At 40.4% G+C, this 20,390-nt stretch overlaps 1 long non-coding RNA gene across 1 annotated transcript in view; it reads left to right on the top strand.

The window, feature by feature from the left end:
* The window catches only part of LOC124798702, a 436,588-nt gene that overhangs the window by 735 nt on the left and 415,463 nt on the right, over positions 1–20,390 (top strand). The window lies entirely within an intron of this gene.

The following is a 20,390-nucleotide window of genomic DNA, read 5'->3' as shown; positions in this document are numbered from 1 at the left end:
CCACTACCAACTCTCCAGTTGGACAGGTTTTGCTGGCGGCGAAATTTAACTGACAGAATTCCGCTTTTTCTAAGCCGACGTTTGCAGCAGCATACGACTAAATTCTACTGGACTTCGCCGTTAAAATAGACGTATTTTACAAGGAAAACCTATGAAGTCAAGTTTTGTTACTACTGAAAAGGCATTAGCTAAGTGGGACACCTGTTAACAACTAGCGCCAAATTCCCCATGCTGATTTATTGCTGACTTTTTGACGAGGTACACCAGTCTACGAGTTCGGTCTGTGTTCCTTGTGACATCAAAATACATGGCTCAGTTTAATACACGTATTTGCAGCGGAGCGAAACGTGAATACCGTGACGAAAGGTGACTTCCAGAGCTAAACAGCCCCCAAGTCGATAACAGCAAAGCGTGTGTATCTTTCTCTCTCTTTCTCATCTTCCAAGGAATTTTAAGCAAGAGGACTCGATCCCTTTCCCAACACTTTCTAGCTCTTCAGAAATCCTTTCTACCCACTGACTTGTGGCCGGTATTCTGATATTTCCCATCCTATTTATATGACACTTAAAAATGTAATCCCTTTATAAGTACATTGTTTCGTATCTTATCCGGCGTCTAAGTCGTATAATTCTAAAAAATTTCATCTATGCTGCCTGTATATTGCTTTTGTCGTTTTTGGCCACTACCATTTCTTGTTTCCATGCATCAATTCTGCTACTTCCATAACTTCGTAAAATTTGAATCGTGTTTCTATTCTTGTTTTTCCTGTCAGAGTCTAATTGTTCCCCTAGTTCTGTCATAGTTGTAACTGGCACCCAGTTGTAATAGTTAAAAATAGCTGTCGTATCATCGGCAGTTGTTTCTGATCTACCAGGGTATTTTTTTGTCAATGCCATTCATAATTTTACTCATGGCAGATCTGATTCGGTTTATGAACAGCGAAAGGCAGCCTGTCTGCTGTGTAATATACAACTAAAAGGTTACTACCAAAAAGAAGCAACCGTGATATCCTAATGTCAGCCTCTACTCCCTTGGGTTTAAACATCTTCTTTCCAACTTCATATGACCTCGTCTAGATATGTGTTAAAAAGCTTAGGACAGAGCCTGCGTTCCTGTAGGATGACTTGATTCGTAATTGCTCACCACTTGGTTTTCAGAAGTCAATTACTCCTACACTGCTTCCATAGGAGTTTCCTCTTCAGTCAAGCTAAAGCCTTTTTGAAATCTAGAAATACTATACGGGTAGCTATACTGAATTTTATGCACTTTTCAATTAATTAATTTAATAGAAAAACATTACTAATTCATGAATGTCTTCTCCTAAAAGCTTGATGCACTTCACTAAGTTTTGTTTCCCTCAAAACCTTCGTACTGTTGTTTAACATTCTTAAGTATAATTGTTACTCAGTGTTTAGTACACTTCTGCTTCTGTAAATGACTATTGTTTCAATTTTTTTAATGGGTCGACTCTGGCTACTTTTCGTATTTGTGGCATTCTTCCTTGACCCCGACACATATTAAACAAACTATTTCATTTGTGATTCAGCATACTTTACCAATTTTGCACTAATATTTTCATACCCACTTCCTTCCTGTTCATAGACTTCCTGAAGGTGTTTCATCTGTGACATTGTCAAAGAGTGTGGTCCATCAAGTTCAATAATGAACTGTTCCATCCCTTGGCATCTACATCGTTATTACACCATGCATTTCTGTTATGTTTCCAAGTTTTCTCTTCAATAAAATTTATTAGGATATGCTCGTCACACTTTTATTGTGTCCTTTCATAATTTTATGTCCATCACATCAATCGTTATATTATTAATGAATATGTTTCAGTCCTCTCCCAGTGCACTACTAACGACTATTTTTACTATTCTTTGCTTTTCTTGATATCGAAATTTAGATTTTTCTATTTGCTGTTTTAAATGAACTAAATAAACCATGTCCCAACACGATGTTCTCATTCCATATTCTTAAACCTGTCTATTTTTGGCTTTTTGCTCCCAGAACTTTTGAAACTGCTTTAAATACAAATTGTTTAACGTTATTCCACTGTATTTAAGTCTGTGTCTCCCTTAGTTTTTTCATCGAGATGTTGTGTACACCTGCTCTTATACAACAGGTGTGTTCTCTCCTTTAGTAACAAACGCAGTCTGTACCTTTTTTTTAAATATCTTCTGGTTCACGGTTACTTGGTAAAACAGCTGGATGTTTGCAGTACATGTTTTAGCACCAGCGAGTCAGTGCCATACCTTCAGTCTCACTACATAATGATCAATTTGTCTATAACTTCCTCTTAAAATATGAATACTCGTAACAGATCTTGATCCTTGAGCTGTCGACATGTATTATTAATGTCCCCCTTCCCAAAAAAGGTACTAGTCTTTTTCAGTTTGTTAAAGGAACAGAATATTGTACTAGCCATAGCTCATTCGGACGTGGTCTAATGCATAGCATACAGACTTACAAACAATATTGAGAAAAAAATAAAAAAATGTAAAACTTTTGAGACTTTCGTCAGCAGGCTCCTACATAAATATGAATACTATATTACAGCGAAAGATTCCGAATCTACAGTGATGCTTTTTAATTTATATGTCAATGTCCAATGTTGGTAAGTAACATTTTTCATTTCTGTTAGAAGCAGACGTAAAATGGAAGCTACAGAAAAATGCGCATCATTCTTTACAGTAGTTAAGGAAGTGAGCTCAAACCGTATTTGAGTCTGTTTTTTTTTTCGCTAGAAATTTGCTGTTCCTTCAGATTGATTGCGGCTGTAAGGTAAGTGCTCCACAGGGGAGTGTGTGTACGGAGATGTCAGAAGAAGAATTCCTAAGGCGCAGCCTAAGCGCAATTAGCGGACGGAATAGTCGTCCTGATTGCCCTTTCCTGGTTTACGAATATTCGTGGGAAATGTATGGAGTTACCTAGAATACAGTACGATAGGAAAGTACAAAATGTTCAACGAACCATCGCCTCTCAACTTGTTAAGGCAATCCGAAATAGTTTGTTCTGCATTCGTTTTTTTTTTTTTTTGTGTTCCTTCTGAATATTCTGTATTGCAGGTGACTATAAGAAACTGAATGAGAGTATCACAATAGCATGTTTGGGAGTACGCGTGTTGGTTCGTCCGTTGTTCTGTAATGGACTGTGTGCAATTATTACTGCAAACAGAGGAACGAAAGGAAGACGTGGATACCGCTAAAATCTGACGATGAAAGCAGGTAAACAGGTTGTGTTAAACACCCACACGTTTTGCCGGAGGCAAAGTGTTGCGCTAAATTATGGCAGGGAACAAAGGTCACTGGTTCAAGTACAGCGGAAGAAATTTTAATGTAATATTTGAGCCACGTAGTAGGAAAACTTGCAGATGGGTTTACTTCGGGGCGGCGTGAAATCAGGCATCCAGTGACCACAATGGTTCGTTGTTTCGCAACATTCATGCTACAGCAAAATAAGAAAGTTCTCGCAACTAAAAACATTTACATGCTGACTCTGCTGCACCTTCTAAAGTTCTGTTACGCGTAATCCAGATAAACAGATACACAGTAATACTTCACGGCCGATTACCATCTGAATATATTTTTCATGCTCTCGTTCTGATAAACATCTTATTTTCGTATTTTGTAAAGTACATGACAGGGGGAACTGTTTATTGTGCAGTACACGAGGGCTATTGGGAAAGTAAGGTCCGATCGTCACGAAACGGAAAGCACAGTGAAAATCAAAAATGATTTACAGAATGAGATTTTCACTCTGCAGCGGAGTGTGCGCTGATATGAAACTTCCTGGCAGATTAAAACTGTGTGCCGGACCGAGATTCGAATTCGAGACCTTTGCCTTTCGCGGGCAAGTGCTCTACTAACTGAGCTACCCAAGCACGACTCACATCCCGTCCCCACAGCTTTACTTCCGCCAGCACCTCGTCTCCTACCTTCCAAACTTTACATAGCTCTCCTGCGAACCATGCAAGACTAGCACTCCTGAAAGAAAGGATATTGCGGAGACATGGCTTAGCCACAGCCTAGGGAATTTCCAAAATGAGATTTTCACTCTGTAGCGGAATGTGCGCTGATATGAAACTTCCTGGCAGATTAAAACTGTGTGCTGGACCGAGACTCGAACTCGGAAACCTTTGCCTTTCGCGGGCAAGTGCTCTACATTTTAGCTGCCCAAGCACGACTCACGCCCCGTCCTCACAGGTAGGAGACGAGAAAGGCAAAGGTCCCGAGTTCGAGTCTCGTTCCGGCACACAGTTTTAATCTGCCAGGAAGTTTCAAAAATGATTTATTTGCAACAGTTAGCTACACCTTCCAGTTACTTCTCTCACATTCGCCGCTCCGACCGAGACATTTGTCGTAGCTTTGTACCAACTTTCCAATACCCTCGTCATAGAAGGCTTTCCGTCAACTGTGTACGCAATTTTGGAACTTGTTGTCTGCGCCAAAACGTTGTCCACATAACCAACGGTTCATGTAAGCAGATGTGAAATCCAAGGGAACCAAGTTCTGGCTGCGTGATGGGCGATCAAACACTTCCCATCCAAAACACTGCAGGGACGTCCTCATTGGCCGTGGAATATGCGGGCGAGAATTGAAGAAGGAAATGCATGACAATTACGTTGTATGAGCTTCATTAAACCAGGCGACATCCCTTTCAGGCACTCACACTTGGCTGGAGACTATTTTCTAAGCACCTTCACTTGCTCACTGTGCATTCAGACCCGATTGACGGGCGTACTAGAGACACTGCCCAACACACCAATGCAAAGCTTCATCGCATTTTCACTGTGGTTTCCATTCCTCAGTCGATCGGACCTTACTTTCCGGGTAGCTCTCGTATTTAGGCAGAGTCACCGTGGATTAGGGGAACCGTCTTTGAGCAGTAATCAGAAACCTTCTGCGTCCCAGGTGGAATGGCAACTCTTGCTTAAATTTGGAATAAAAATCATTAGAAATGCGGTCGAAGACTTTCGGTATAAGGGATCACCCTTGCTCTGCCAACGGCCTTGCCAAAGAGATTTCCGGGGCACTCTCTTACCCTCGGGGTGCGAAACCGTCATTAAAAGGCGGAAAGGTCAGCAATTATCGAAGGCAATGGAAAAGCGCTTGATTAAGTTCACATAATGTGTATCTACTGGACAAGAGGCCTTGAACTGAAAATGTCTGATGATCTCCCCATTAGCGAAACACTCTGTATTAGTCCCCCATTCAGATCTCTGGGAGAGGTATGCCAATTCTATGAGTTGGGGTGTGGAAAGGCAGAATTTTGAATGCGGTACTGAAGCTAGAAATTTTGAAAAGGAAAATGCAAAGGCTCAGTCTACGTATAGTGGGGTAAGTGAAATGAATAGAAGATAAGGATATCTGGGGATATGAATATAGGGTTAATATCAACAGAAAATGGTATAACGGGAGTAGAATTCGTCATCATTAAGAAGGTAGGGTAGACAGTGACTTACTGTCTGCCGACATGACAAGCAGAAGATGAAGAGATGGAGAACGTATATGAGAATCCTGAAATACTGAATTCCGTGTGTAAAGAGAGATGAATATCTAATAATCATGGGCGACTGGAACACCGTGGTAGAGGAAGGAATGAAAGACAGAGTTAGGGGACAATATGGGCTCAATAGTACGAGTGAGAGAACAGAATAATTGTGTTTTGCAATACATTTCAGGTAGTAACAGCGAAAAGATTGTTCAGTTTCCGCAGGAGGTGGAAATAGACTTGGAAATGATTTCATAGATAAGGGAAAATTCCTACTGAATTACATCATGGGGAGACAGAGTACAAAATCATGTACTGAACTGTACGACGTACCCAGGAGCTGATGTAGACTCAGATTCCGGTGTATTAATGATGAAGAATTGAACCGTTCGGAAGAATCAATGTGGAAAGTAGAAGGATAATGAAGTGCTGTGGAATGATGATGTGCATTTGGAGTTCTCTAAGGTTTTAGATACTGTGATAATAAATACCAAAATAGGCAATTCAGTTGAAGAGAAATGGACTTCTGTAAAAAGGACAATGACATAAGTTCGACAGACAAAAAGAAATACATGGAAGGTAAGTCCGTAGAAACCACTGGTAATAGAAGGAATTCTTCAGTTGATTAACGAAAGAAGGAAGTACAAAAATGTTAAGGAAAAGACAGGACTACAGCAATGAAGTTACTTAGGAACGAAATAAATAGGAAGTGCAGGAAAGCCAAGGCGAAATGGTCGCAGGAAGAATGCGAAGAACTCGAAAAAGGAGTGATTCTGAGAAGCATATAAAAAACTAAAAACCTCTGCTGAAATTAAAAGCAAAGGCATCAAAGTTAAGAGCGCAATAGGAATTCCACATTACACGCAAAGGAGAGATATTGGGAAGCTTACCTACAAAGAAAACTGAGTACCTTAACATATGGTACGAATACGTGCAGAGGACAGACAACACACAACGTCTCAAATTAGCAGTGGCATATAAATCGCCAAGACCTAAGAGGACATTGCCTATGTCAAGACGAAAAACATATGAAGTGAGAAAGGAATAATGCAATGAACAACAATAATAATAATGTTCTTGTGTAATACGTTAATTACAAATTATTACAATTTTTAGTGAGCAATAAACATGTCGCATTCGAAAAACTTGTGGCTAGAACTAACAATGAATGGCTTCTAATGAATTTGCGTGCCTATAGCGTATCATCCCAGTTGTGCGACTCTATAGTGGTTTCCTATCACAAAGGTGACAATTCACACAAATTGGCGGAAGATGATCAAGCAAAACTGAAGTGATATCTTGTGTTCCGCCAAGGAAGTGTTATAGGCCCTTAGCTGTTCCAAGTGATATCTTGTGTTCTGCCAAGAAAGTGTTATAGGCCCTTAGCTGTTCCTAATCTATATTAACGATTTAGACTGTTTGCAGATGATGCTATCGTCTACACTCTAGTAAATTCATCAGTAGATCAAAACAAACTGCAAAATGATTTAGATGAGATGTCTGTATGGTGCGAAAAATTGGCAACTGAATAATAGAAAGCATGAGGTCATCCAGTTGCATGATAAATCACCCAAATCTAAAAGCTGTAAATCCAGCTAAATACTTAGGACGTAAAATTACAAACAACTTTAATTGGAACGATCATATAGATCATGTGGCGGAGGAGAAAAACAAAAGACTGCGTTTTATTGTCAGAAAGCTTAGAAAATGTAAGAGCTCTACTAAAAATGTTGCCAACACTACACTTGTCTGTCGTCTGCTAAAGTAGTACTGTGTGATATGTGAGCCTTACCGCATAGGACTGATGGAGGACATCGAAAAAATCGAAAGTAGGGCAGCTCTTTTTGTATTATAGCTAAAGAAGGCAGAGAGTTCACGGATATGATACCTGTGTTGGGGTGGTAGTCATTAAAACAAAGGTGTTTTTCCTTGCGGCGAGATGCTTTCAAGAAATTTCAATCAGTAACTTTCTCCTCCGAGTGCTAAAATATTTGTTGATGCCGGCCTACGTAGCGAGAAATAATCATCGTAATAATATAACAGAAATCAGAGCGCGCACGGAAAGATTAAGCGTTCGTGATGCCCGCGCATTGTGGGACAGTGAAACAGTAGAGAAATAGTCTGAAGGTCTTCGATGGTCCCTCTGCCAACCTCTAAACTATGAATTGCGAACTAGTCTTCTAAATATAGATGTAGAACACCTTCTGCTAAACCAGTAATATATGGCATGCACAGTAGTGATCTTGAAACTTCCTGGCAGATTAAAACTGTGTGCCGGACCGAGACTCGAACTCGGGACCGGTCCGGCACACAGTTTTAATCTGCCAGGAAGTTTCATATCAGCGCACATTCCGCTGTAGAGTGAAAATTTCATTCTAGAAACATCCCCCAGGCTGTGGCTAAGCCATGTCTCCGCAATATCCTTTCTTTCAGGAGTGCTAGTTCTGCAAGGTTCGCAGGAGAGCTTCTGTAAAGTTTGGAAGGTAGGAGACGAGGTACTGGCAGAAGTAAAGTTGTGAGGACGGGGCGTGAGTCGTGCTTGGGTAGCTCAGTTGGTAGAGCACTTGCTCGCGAAAGGCAATGGTCCCGAGTTCGAGTCTCGGTCCGGCACACAGTTTTAATCTGCCAGGAAGTTTCATATCAGCGCACACTCCGCTGTAGAATGAAAATTTCATTCTAGTAGTGATCTTACCGCTTACCTGCACCATAATCGATGCTACTTTTCCGATTTTATCCGTTAGATGACTCTATAACCAAGATAACGCGCTGCGTTTGTGTAGGCGGGAAAAACGGCGTGATTGTGGAGGTGATATTTAAAGAGCATATTATAGCGTCGTATAAACAACTTTAATCCATATTTACTACTGAGACTGCGTAAGAGAGGTTCTTTGGGAGAAATATCGAAGTACAAAGGATTGGACAAAAATATGGAAACACTGCGACAAACATATGCTTGGACATAAATTCAGATGCTAGTCACGTCTGCAGGTTGCGCTGTTGTATCTGATGGCGAACGGCATCTGTGCAACGTTTTCAATACGTCCAAGTGTCAGTCGTCGCCAGAACAGTCTTGTGTGTAGTTCCTGCCGCATTATACCGGAGCTAAGTAAATTTGAACGTCATTGTCGTATGATGGATACTTCCGTAACAAAAGGAGTAGAAGCATTTGATGTTTCAAGAAGTAACGAGGATTTATACCGCATACAGCGCAAGCGGCCAAACGTCATCCGCTAAGTCACGACGTGGACGAAAGTGTGTGTTGAGCGATCGTGATAGAAGGTCATTGAAGAGGAGTGTGACGAAAACTAAGAAGAAGACGGCAGAAAAAGTCCCTACAGAAATGAACGTCGCACTCGCGGACCCTGTCGGAACCAAAACAACTCTAAGGGAGCTCCATAGGCAGAATATAGCAGGGCGAGCTGGATATGCAGAACAGCACTTCGGTGATGCAATTGCCCATAAGAGGAAGACGGGGTGCCGAAGCATAAAATCTGGACTACAGATCAATAAAAGAAAGACATTTGATTGGACGAGTCTTGTTTCACGCTATTCTACATCTACATCCATACTCCGCAAGCCACCTGACGGTGTGTGGCGGAGGGTACTTTGAGTACCTCTGTCGGTTCTCCCTTCTATTCCAGTCTCGTATTGTTCGTGGAAAGAAAGATTGTCTCTCTCTGATTTTATCCTCATGGTCTCTTCGCGAGATATACGTAGGAGGGAGCAATATACTGCTTGACTCCTCGGTGAAGATATGTTCTTGAAACTTCAACAAAAGCCCGTACCGAGCTACTGAGCGTCTCTCATGCAGAGTCTTCCACTGGAGTTTATCTATCATTTCCAACTTCTGTCCGAGTTTACGTCCCAAGAGTGGGCAGCTGTGTCACGATATTGCTTGAGCACCATAGTTCCTCTGCAAGGACGCGTTACTGCCAAGCATTATGTGACCAGTTTGGCTGAACAGATCACTCCCATGTTATAATGTTTGTTTTCCAATGGTGATACTGCGTTCCAGAAAGACAGGGTCCCTGTTCACACAGCTCGCATCGGCCACGACTGGTTCTTCCAGCTCGAGGATGCAGTGTCGCTTCTCTCCACGCCATCACATCAGAAGACCTCAATTTTTTGAGCTTTTGTCGTCTACTTTGGAGAGGAGGATCGGTGATCCCTATCCAGCTCCATCATCATTACCTGAACGTCTTACTATTTTTCAGGAAGAATGGTATAAGATTCCTTGAAAACCATAAAGGATCTATACTTATCCTTTCCGACACAACTGGGAGTTATTTCGAATTCCAACGGTTGTCCTGCATCGTTAGGCATGTCGTGTTTTTGGTGTTTCCATATTTTTGTCCAATCCTTGGACCTTAAGGGGAAGACCGCAGATAAGTGCAATGGTATGAGCAATTTGTAGAACACAGTGGTTTATTGAAATAAAAACATTCGTCCACAAAATATGGCTTTGTAATAAAAAAAATCTTCCAAAAAGTGCTATCGTTTCACGCAAAACGACTTATCCGGCACTCTCAACTTTCGTCGGAATCTCCTTTTTCGATATTCTTTTAGTAACAGAAAATCGGTACATATCTCTACCACTGTGATGTATCCGAAATTAAACCTGATTTTTCAGTCCAGTGCAGCAAAGCGCGCTATGTCCAGTCTTGAAAGAGGCAGTGAAGCTTCTGTACGCTGTTGAGTATGAGCGTGACACGGAGGGTCATTTCCAGGTTACGCCGTAAGCGAATTGTCACTTTTCGAAAAGGAGTGTTGTCAGCATCGGAAATTCCACGCCAAACTAGCATACACAACACTTACGTGATTCGAACTTTGCTCTGCTTACTTTATATACAAAACATGGAAGATCTGCGTACTAGCGGTTGCCAGCTATTATCTTCAGCTGACGACGGCTAACTACAAATTATGACACTTTTGTAGCTGGAGGAGAATCTACAGAATTGCACGCTGCATTATTGAGGTCACTGGTAAGGCGACGTCGTCCCAGACAGTATGCAGCCGTCTCCACAGGGTCAATTTGGGCTCTAGGCATACATTACGATAAATCGTACTAATCCCCAGAGATGTGGTGCGCGAAGGATGTGTAAAAGGGAACACCTTGAATGGAACGTGGATCAGAGACGTCGGGTTCTCTCTACTGGAGAGTGCAGGATTGGCCTGAGGCTCGATGGTCGTCATAGAAGAGCGCGCAAGCAGCGTCCTATATAAGCGCATTCCAAGTATGCAACCCAGTGTGTTCAGAAGTCCACGGTTCGGGCCAGTATCATTTATGTATGCCTCTCATCGCTGTTCTGAGTTTTTCGAGGGCTGCATAGTTTCAGGACAGGATCCTCCAACCTACCGCCCAGCCCTGGAATCAACATTTTGCGATGGGTTCGTCTTTAACCTCTAAGTGACAAAATGGCCTATCCAACAAACCAATGAAGTACATGTTAGTATGTGCTCTTTGGGAACAGTAATCAATGAAATTGCTCAATTATTATGTATTTCTAAGTCCACCTTGAGTTATGGGGTGTAAAAATTCATACCAATGAACCAAGAGCACAAAGTCTGTGGTGAAAATGTTTGAAGAAAGTCTGCACGAAATTACCAATTTCGGCTCAGTAAACATATGCCCTCAGGAGGAAGACGTTCACCAAAGGACTGGGGCTCACAACTAACTTTGGACCATGCAAATAAATCCACAATCAGTTTCTTCAAGCACAAGATAACAGTCTACCCAACATTCTGCATCATACAGATATGTTTCACCCACCGTTCCCGTTGAAACTGTGTTACTCAAACTACTGTCAGTTACTGTAGAAATAATAGCTATATTATCTGCATCAGAGTCTTTTCCAGTTTCTGAATCTTCTATGTGTGTTTCCTTCCCAGCAGTTCATTTCACGATAAGTCAAAACTTCAGCCCATATGGAACTATGCCACCTCGAAGTAGTCGTTCTTATAGATCCAAAAGAAATATCCGGGAATGTCAGTGTGATCCCTACAACCACAAAACCAACCAAAAATGAGTGACTAATATGACTACTACATTCATGTAGGTGCGTAAACTGTTTATGTCATGTTGCATATCTTCAGTAACCATCCTATACGTGCAATGTATGAAATGTACACAGAATGGACGACCAACCAATAAACGAATAAAATCACAATGTGCATTTCAGCGAATCATCACTATTTTTGCGACATTAGTAATAATAATAATAACGTGTGAGTGTTATGTGTTTATGTTAGTAGGTAGCTTTTGGACTGGCTGCAGTTGTCCAGGAATAGACGCAATTTCTTCCAGATCTGAAATTAGATGATACGGGTCCCTTCTGGAAATGCTGAAAACACTAATGTCGTTTTAATACTGCTGATTCACTGCCAGCTCTTTGTTTCGGCACCGGTAATATTTGCCAGCATTTTTAAATACAACTAAATGTAAACTGACCCTTGATCTCGCGGTTTTATGACAACCAATTAAAAATTTCGGAGCAATATATCCGACCTTTCCTCTTCAAAACCAAAAACTTCCAACTAACTAACTGCAGTAACGGCGCAAATAACAACTCCAAAGAACCCACAAGTTACAGGTATGTATTTGAGTATTTTCAGTAAAATAAATATTCTTTGTGTTTTTAACGACATCGATGAAATTCTGATTTCATCTAAATGTTCGTTACATTAAAAATATTTTTACTTTGTACAATATCATTCCGTTTATTTTTATTTGAACTGTTCGTGATAAATATGAGGGTGATACCTTTTTCGGAATTCACCTATTTTTTGTGTAAATCAGGCATATATCTTCATAATTTATAAAATGGGTAATGAAATAACAAACTAGGCCAAAGCAATGAAAAGCTGAGTTCTTGAACAGAAACTGGAGAACGCGAGAATTCGACCATAAGAGGTATCGAACGATTTAGAAGAATGAGACAACCTTGGTTTGTTAAAACTGTCACCGGAAATAATTTATATTACCTCAGCGGGTAACATTTTCGAGATAGTTTGTGAAACTATATCATCTGCAGTGTCTCTTCTTTAACTAGGAACTGAACTGAAGGCAAACAATTTGTTCACGTGTACAGCGCAGAAGAATTTGAGCTATAGGTATGCTTAAACACGCTGTAAATATCCTTACACACGTCTCCCGTATTGGTTTTGTGCTTTTTAATGTAGGAAATGTTACTGTGATTTCAATTTGTCGTCGTTAATGTCAGAAGAGTAATTACACAGGCGACAAATGCTAGCGGAACACGAAACCAGCTCTGCAGATGAGTGCCTCAAAGACCATCGGTAAATAATCGTACCATCACTCACCTGTTCGCTGATATCTCAAGCCTACTAACATCAAAATATACAAATGGTATTCATACTTATCAGAGAAACTATTGTCAATATTAACACCAATAACATCGATTGTTTGTTGTAAATAAAGTAATAAGAAGGATAAAACCTTTCACCAGGAACCGACAATATCGGTGCTTTGTGTGCGGTATCTGTTTAAATTAACCTGATGGAGCGTATTTGGACTCAGTTTTGAAACAAGCAGTGCTACGTTGCAGCAAGCTTCATGAACAAGTTTAACAATTGCATATTTTAATCGGTCTGGAAAAATTCACTATGCCAGTGATGCATTACATATAACACTAATGACATTACTTATTAAGTTAGAACAACATTCCAGAATTCTTTTAAAATTTCATCAACACTATATGAACTTCTGCTTTTTAGAATTTTTATAGTTCTATTAATTTCTGTGATGGATTTAGTAACTCCTCATTAGTTATTCATCCCATCTAATCTTCAGTTTTCTACTGTAACACCAGATTTCAAAAGTTTCTTTTCTCTTCCTGTCTACACTGCTTATTGTCCACGTTTCTCATCTGCACATGATTACTCTCCAGACAAATACCTTCGGAAGAGACTTCCTAACACATAAATTTAGATTTGGGCTTCCTGTTACTTTAGTTTATATTTTATGTTAATAAACTCCATTTTTCTCAGATATAGTTTCCCAGCTACAGCGGATGTGCACTTTATACTACTTCACCAGTCATTTATCTTGTGCCCAAATAGCAAAACTCATCTATTGGTACCTCATTTCCTAACCTAATTCTGTCAGCACCCTCTGACTTATTTCAGCAAAATTCCATTAGCCTTCTTCAATTTTGTTGATGTTCATCTTATAGCCTCTTTTCAAGACATTATCTGTTCCATTCAACTCATCAACTACTCTTCCTAGTCGTTTGTTGTCTCTGACAGAATTACAATGTCACCATCAAACTTCAAGTTTTTATTTTTTCTCCCTGAACTCTTGATATTCTTTCCAAATTTCTCCTTGGTTTACTTCACTGCGTGCTTAATGTACAGATTGAATAACATCGGGGATAGGCCGCAAAGCCGCACGGGATTAGCCGAGCGGTCTCAGGCGCTGTAGTCATGGACTGTGCGGCTGGTCCCGGCGGAGGTTCGAGTCCTCCCTCGGGCATGGGTGTATGTGTGTTTGTTCTTAGGATGATTAGGTTAAGTAGTGTGTAAGCTTAGGGACTGATGACCTTAGCAATTAAGTCTCATAAGATTTCACACACACACACATAGGCCGCAAACCTGCCTCACTTTTTTCTCAACTCCTGCTTCTCTTTCATGTCTGTCGAGTCTTGCAACAGCAGTTTGACTTCTGTACAAGATATAAATAAACATACGTTCCCTGTATTTTATCCTTCCTAGCTTCACACTTCCAAAGGGAGTATTCCAATCAAAATTGTGAAAAGCTTTATCTAAATGTACAAATGGTGTGAACGTAGGTGTGCATTTCTTCAGCTATCTTCTGATATAAGTCATAGGCTCAGTATTGTCTCTCGTTTTCGTATATCTCTCGTAACCTAAGCTGATCTTCTCTGTCAGCTTCTACCAGTTTTTCCATTCTTCTGTAAATAATTCGTGTCAGTATTTTGCAACCATGACTTCATAAACTGAAAGTTGGGTGTATTTAAACCTTTCAGCTTCTCCCTTCTTTGGAATTGGAATTAGTACATTCTTCTTGAAGTCTAACGGTATTTCGCCTTATATTTTGCACACCAGGTGGGACAGTTTTTATCACCTCAGATCATCTTCGTCTACAACCTCTCTCTTTTATTTAAAATTACCTTCATGTGTGCTTCCCTTCCATTTATTCCTTCCACCTTTCAGTTCTTCGTTCTTTGCTAAGTACTGGTTGTCATACGAGTTCTTGATATTAACAGAGCTGCTTCTTTTCTCCAAAGGTCTCTTTAATTTTCCTATATACAGCATCTATCTTTCCTCCAGTCATGAGTGCTTCTATAGCATCGCATTTGTCCCCTGGCCATTCCTGCGTAGCCATTTTGAGCCTTCTGTCAGTCTGATTTTTAGACGACTGTATTCCTTTTTACCTGCTTCGTTTGCTGCGTTTATATATTTTCTCCTTTCGTCAGTGAACGTCAATATCTCTAGTGTTATCCAGGAATTTCTATTAGACTTTGTTTTTCTACCTATTTGATCCTCTGGTGCCTTCACAATTTCATCTCTCAAAGCTACCATTTCGTCTTCTACTGTGTTATTTTCCTGCGTTTCACTCAATCTTTGCCTAATGCTCCTTTAGAAAGTCTCGACAACTTCTGGCTCTTTCAATTTATCCAGGTGCCGTCTTCTAAATTTCCTATCTTTCTATAAATTCTTCGGTTTCAATCTTTCTTCATTATAACCAGTAAATTATAATTAGGGTCCACATACGCCACTAAAAATGATTTACAGTCTAAAGAATGATTCCACGTATACAACATTCTTTCACGATTTTCAAATCGTCGGCGATGATTAAATTATGATCTGTGCGAAATTGTAGCAGGCAGAATCCTCTTTCATTCTAGTCCATAGCCCCCTACTATTTTTCCTTCTCTTCCTCTTCCTGTTACCGAGCTCCACTTACCCATTAAAATTAAGTTTTTCTTTCCCTTCACTATCTGAATAATTTCTTTTCTCTCGCTACACATTCTTTCAATCACTTCTTCATTTGCGGAGCTAGTTGGCATATAAATTTATAGTATTTTGGTGAGTGTTGGCTCTTTGTCAACTTGGCTACGGTAATGCATTCGATAGACTGTTAATTGTAGCTCACCCACATTCTTATTTTCTTGTTCATCATTAGACCTACTCCTGCATTTCCTCTAATTTTGTATTTACAACCGTATACCCACATGACCGTAAGTCCTGATCTTCCTGACACTGAAGTATACTAATCCCCATTATCTCTAACTTCACCCTGTTCATTTCCATGTTTAAATTTTCTAACCTACCTACCCAAATAAGTGATCTAACATTCCACGCTTTGATCCATAGAATGCCAGTTTTGCTTTTCCTGAAGACGATATCCTCCCGAATGGTTTTTGCCCAAAGGTCTGAATGTGGTTCTGTTTTGCACCTGAGGATGCCATCATCAGAGTTGCATGCCCTCGGGAAATATAACGGCTGTAGTTTCCACTTGCTTTCAGCTGTTCGCAGTACCAGCACAGGAAGGTCATGTTGGCTGATGTTACAGAGCCACATCAGTCAGTCAGCTAGGCTATTGCCCTGCAATTACGGAAAAAGGTATAGCCCTCTTCAAGAACCATAGGTTAGCTTGGCCTCTCCACTCTGTTGTGGTTGTGCACACAAACTGCTGTACCTTGGTGAGGCCCTTGGTTCATGCGGATTGTGCAGGTCACATGTCTTACGAGTTATTAACATTATTTGCATCTAAATACATAATCTGTAAACTGCTGTTGTAAAAATATCATGTACTATGTAACAATTGATCCATTACCATAAGAGAAGAATTAAGCAGCAAGTAATCAACGATTCTTTTTGTGTAATGTGTACCTTGGTGAGGCCCTTGGTTCATGCGGATTGTGCAGGTCACATGTCTTACGAGTTATTAACATTATTTGCATCTAAATACATAATCTGTAAACTGCTGTTGTAAAAGTATCATATACTATGTAACAATTGATCCATTACCATAAGAGAAGAATTAAGCAGCAAGTAATCAACGATTCTTTTTGTGTAATGTGAATATCAGTATGACTCTGCGTAGAATTTTATAATCTTCTTCAAAATATGCTGATAATGTTAGTCTAATGTATAGTAAATATGTTTTCTTAGTGGTTAATACTGCTCAGAGTTACTGAATATGGCAATGAAGGCAATGCATCGATTATATTATCATCTATGTCATCCTATGGCTGACGCCTCATGTGATGATGTGATGGTGTACTCTGAATACTTGTAGAAGAGTTTTTTTGCTCTGTTGCCTGTTTTATACAATCTATTAACACGCTGTGAGATCGTGCTGGTCACTTTTGATATGTAAATATTACCCACTACCATACTTTAGCTGGAAATACCGTAGTTGTGCTGATGTAAACAGATAATGCGATGGAAAGAGACTCGGCATCATATTTTAGTGTTACTGATGAGAGTTGATGACGTAGTGAATGGTAAGATTACCGATAGTATTGATAGCATTAGCAGGGAAAGAAACATAAATGAGCGCTTGACAGAAACTGGGAGCCGATGACTTCTCTGTTTATTGTTTGTTTGTTTTGCACATAATCAGAACCACGTAGTGTTCAGTTTTCGTCCATTGTGTATTTTATATACCTACAAAATACAAATAGAATTTTATAAGTAATAAAAATTAGTTGATCACGTAAATTCTGCGCTTCTATCTAACCAACGGAATTACATTTGATGCAAGGACAGTTTACATGCACAGACATAAAAAACTATATACTCATTGTTGTTATTTTGTACTCAATGGACGTTCTTCATCGTGATCATAGGAAAGAGCTTCCTGTTTTTATTGATAAGTGCGAAAGTTGTTTACAAATAAGAGAAACATGTTTTATGTAACCTTGACGAAGTATTGAAGCAATGTTTGATATGTTTTTGTTTTGTGTTTTTTTTTTAATTTTACTCTTTTTTGATGAATTTGCGTTTTCTAGTGCTACATGATAGAATATACTGTTTCTTTTTATTTTTTCTAAAACGTACCTCTCTTTCACGTTGCAAATTAATTTTCGAATCAAATCTGAATTAAACGTTGACAATTTCAGTTTTGCTATAAATATTGTTTATTTATAAGTAACAGACAGGAGGACAACTAGGTGGAACAAATATTCTCTGTAAGTTAGCCACCCTTCATATGTCCTCACTCAGTTTCTAGACGGTTCAACGCTGCCGGTTTTTAAGAGAGTGAAGTGAGACACTAATCGCATACACAAAAAAAAGTGGTCGAAATGAGGTAACGCCCGATAAGAATGCAACACGTCTAACATACAGGTAACATGGTTACGATCTTAACTGGCCAAAGTTACTAGCAAAATGATACTTACTTCTGATAGTCTGTGGTATTATACAGTAGTTTTACGAGGGGTGTTTGATAAGTCCGTGCAAAGTCCGAGAGATGGCACCACCGGCGCACATTGAGGTCAGTTTTAGTTAGTAGCATCTTTTGAAAGAACGCACACCAAGTTTCAGCCATATTGGTCTATTTCTTTGTGTTTGGCATTCGTGTGATTTAAGGAAGTCGAGTGATTGCCAGAAAATGGACGAAAAAGAATCTTATGTGGTGATTAACCATTACTTTATGAAAGGCAAAACGCCTCAGGAGACTAAAGAGAAGCTTGATAAACATTACGGTGACTCTGCACCTTCAATTGGAACAGTTTACAGGTGGATTCAAAATTTTCGGAGCGGCCACGTAAGTAGTTTTTATTTTTGCACGGACTTTTCAAACGCCCCTCGTATAACTCTATTATTGATGTACACTGACCCTCGAACATTTTTCCGTAAGTAAATGATTCATATATTTATTTTGGTGTGTTCCGAGGAGAAAAGTTTTACAGAAGAACCTACACAATGCAAAAGATGCAGTAACGACTCCCTGTAGACGACAACACAAGCCACTTGAATACGGCTTGTGTTAAACTAAACTACTCGTAGTACTTCAACGAGTGTTTCAATTGTACGTGACTGACGTGTTTGAACAGACGTACGTAAAGTGTGGAAAAACATATATCTTAAACAACTGTATTTGTTAATTTCAGTGTTCACCCAGGAGAGAGAATTTGTGACTGTAGATGGCTACATGGTTCAAAAACCAAAGGCCTAATAAACAACATTTAGAAAATGAACTGTGTGGGACGTGAGTGCTGCTACTGAACAATAAAATGCCTTAAACATTGCCTCAAATTATTCGTTGGAGCTGGTTCACCATAACAGATATTTCAGTGCAGCTTCCAATGATATTATGAGTGCAGAAGTGTCTATACACACTTTCTTGACGCTTTCTTCAGATCTACCTAAGTTTATTTACTGGTATAATTGAGCCCCCACCACAAGATACCGAAATCCGCAACTCCTGTGGATAGACCTTAGACTAGCTACCCACTCTGGCTTCACACAGGTAGCACTAACCTTGGCCAGAGAACTTACCGTACACATAAACGTTGCTCGTGAATCAGTCTACTAGTGAAAACCGTATCAAAATCCTGACAATAGTTAACTTCCATGTATACTAGATAACACGGTGGGGAACTTTAATTCATTATACACTGCACAACAAAATTAACGGATCACTCTCTCGAAACCCCGTGATTGTCTCCCACGCCGATGCATAGGTTTGAAATTTGGCTCAATGGTGACTACAGCCTTCCTCTGTAATCGTGCAAAAGCGTGGTGTCCTGCAACGTCACACTTGGGCTCGGCGACACACGCAAAAAACGACAAAGCCCAGAAGTTTATTTAGGATGTGAGGTGGGTTAACGATGTTACATTGGCACCAAATTTTACAATTCTGTTCGACGCCACCATGGACGTGTCAGATGATGTGAAGGTCGTCACGCTCCCTCTTACCCACATTTCACCCCCTACTTCTACCGCATCTGGGATAGAGGTCAGAACCGCGACACACAGCCTTGAAATCACGTGGTTTTTGTTATGAGCGGCCCAGGTAAACGTTTCAGACACATTGCCTCTCAGAACCGACACGAAAAGGCCTCAGGGGATGGTGTATAGGGCGCCAATGAAACCACCCCTTTGATTCCCACATGTCTCGCGGTCGAAAACGACAGTTCGTAGGTGATGTTCAGAAGGACGACTTTCATGACAACGTTCGACATTGCTATCAACCCATGGGCCTTTCAGGCGTACTGTAAGAACGTAGTGGGTCTGTAGTCCCACTGAATGTGATTTGACCCCTTTGGAGTGTATCGCGAACGCAATTTTTGCTCTAGTATACGGGGTGGAAACACTAGGGGCCATTTAAAACCATTCGACGAAATTTGAATCTGCAGCACTCTCGGCGTCGCACACGACCCTTTCCTAGGCACGTTCCAAACGTACCTGTCGAAACTTCGCTACACACTGGGTCTCACGCCTGGCTTAACGCCTGAAGGCAGGCAAACCCCATCTGAGGGGTGTCGAAGAGGTTGCCTAGCCCTCCAGCGCTAGGGCAATCGTGAGGCTGAATGCGTGTCGAAGTTTCTGATAGGTACGTTTACGAGGGCTATTCAGAAGGTAAGGAACGATAAGTCGCGAAATGGAAACCACAGTGAAAATCAAAACTGTTGTATTTGCAACGGTTAGCTACACCTTCCAGCTACTTTTCTACACCTTCGCCGCTCTGACTTAGACATCTGTCGTAGCGTTGTACCAACTTTTCAATTCCCTCGTTATAGAAGACAGCCGCCAGTACTTTTCGACAATTTTTTACTCTGGACTGCAGCTCGTTGTCAGTGTCAGACTATTGTCTTCATAGCCAGCGGCTCATTTGAGCACGTCTGAACCTCAGGGTTGGCCGATTACAGGCTGTATTGTGGGTGATCAAACACTTCCCATCG

The sequence above is a fragment of the Schistocerca piceifrons genome, chromosome 5 (assembly GCF_021461385.2).
Source record: "Schistocerca piceifrons isolate TAMUIC-IGC-003096 chromosome 5, iqSchPice1.1, whole genome shotgun sequence".
NCBI lineage: Eukaryota > Metazoa > Arthropoda > Insecta > Orthoptera > Acrididae > Schistocerca > Schistocerca piceifrons.
Note: the sequence above shows the minus strand (reverse complement) of the source record. Positions and strands in the feature narration are given on the sequence as shown.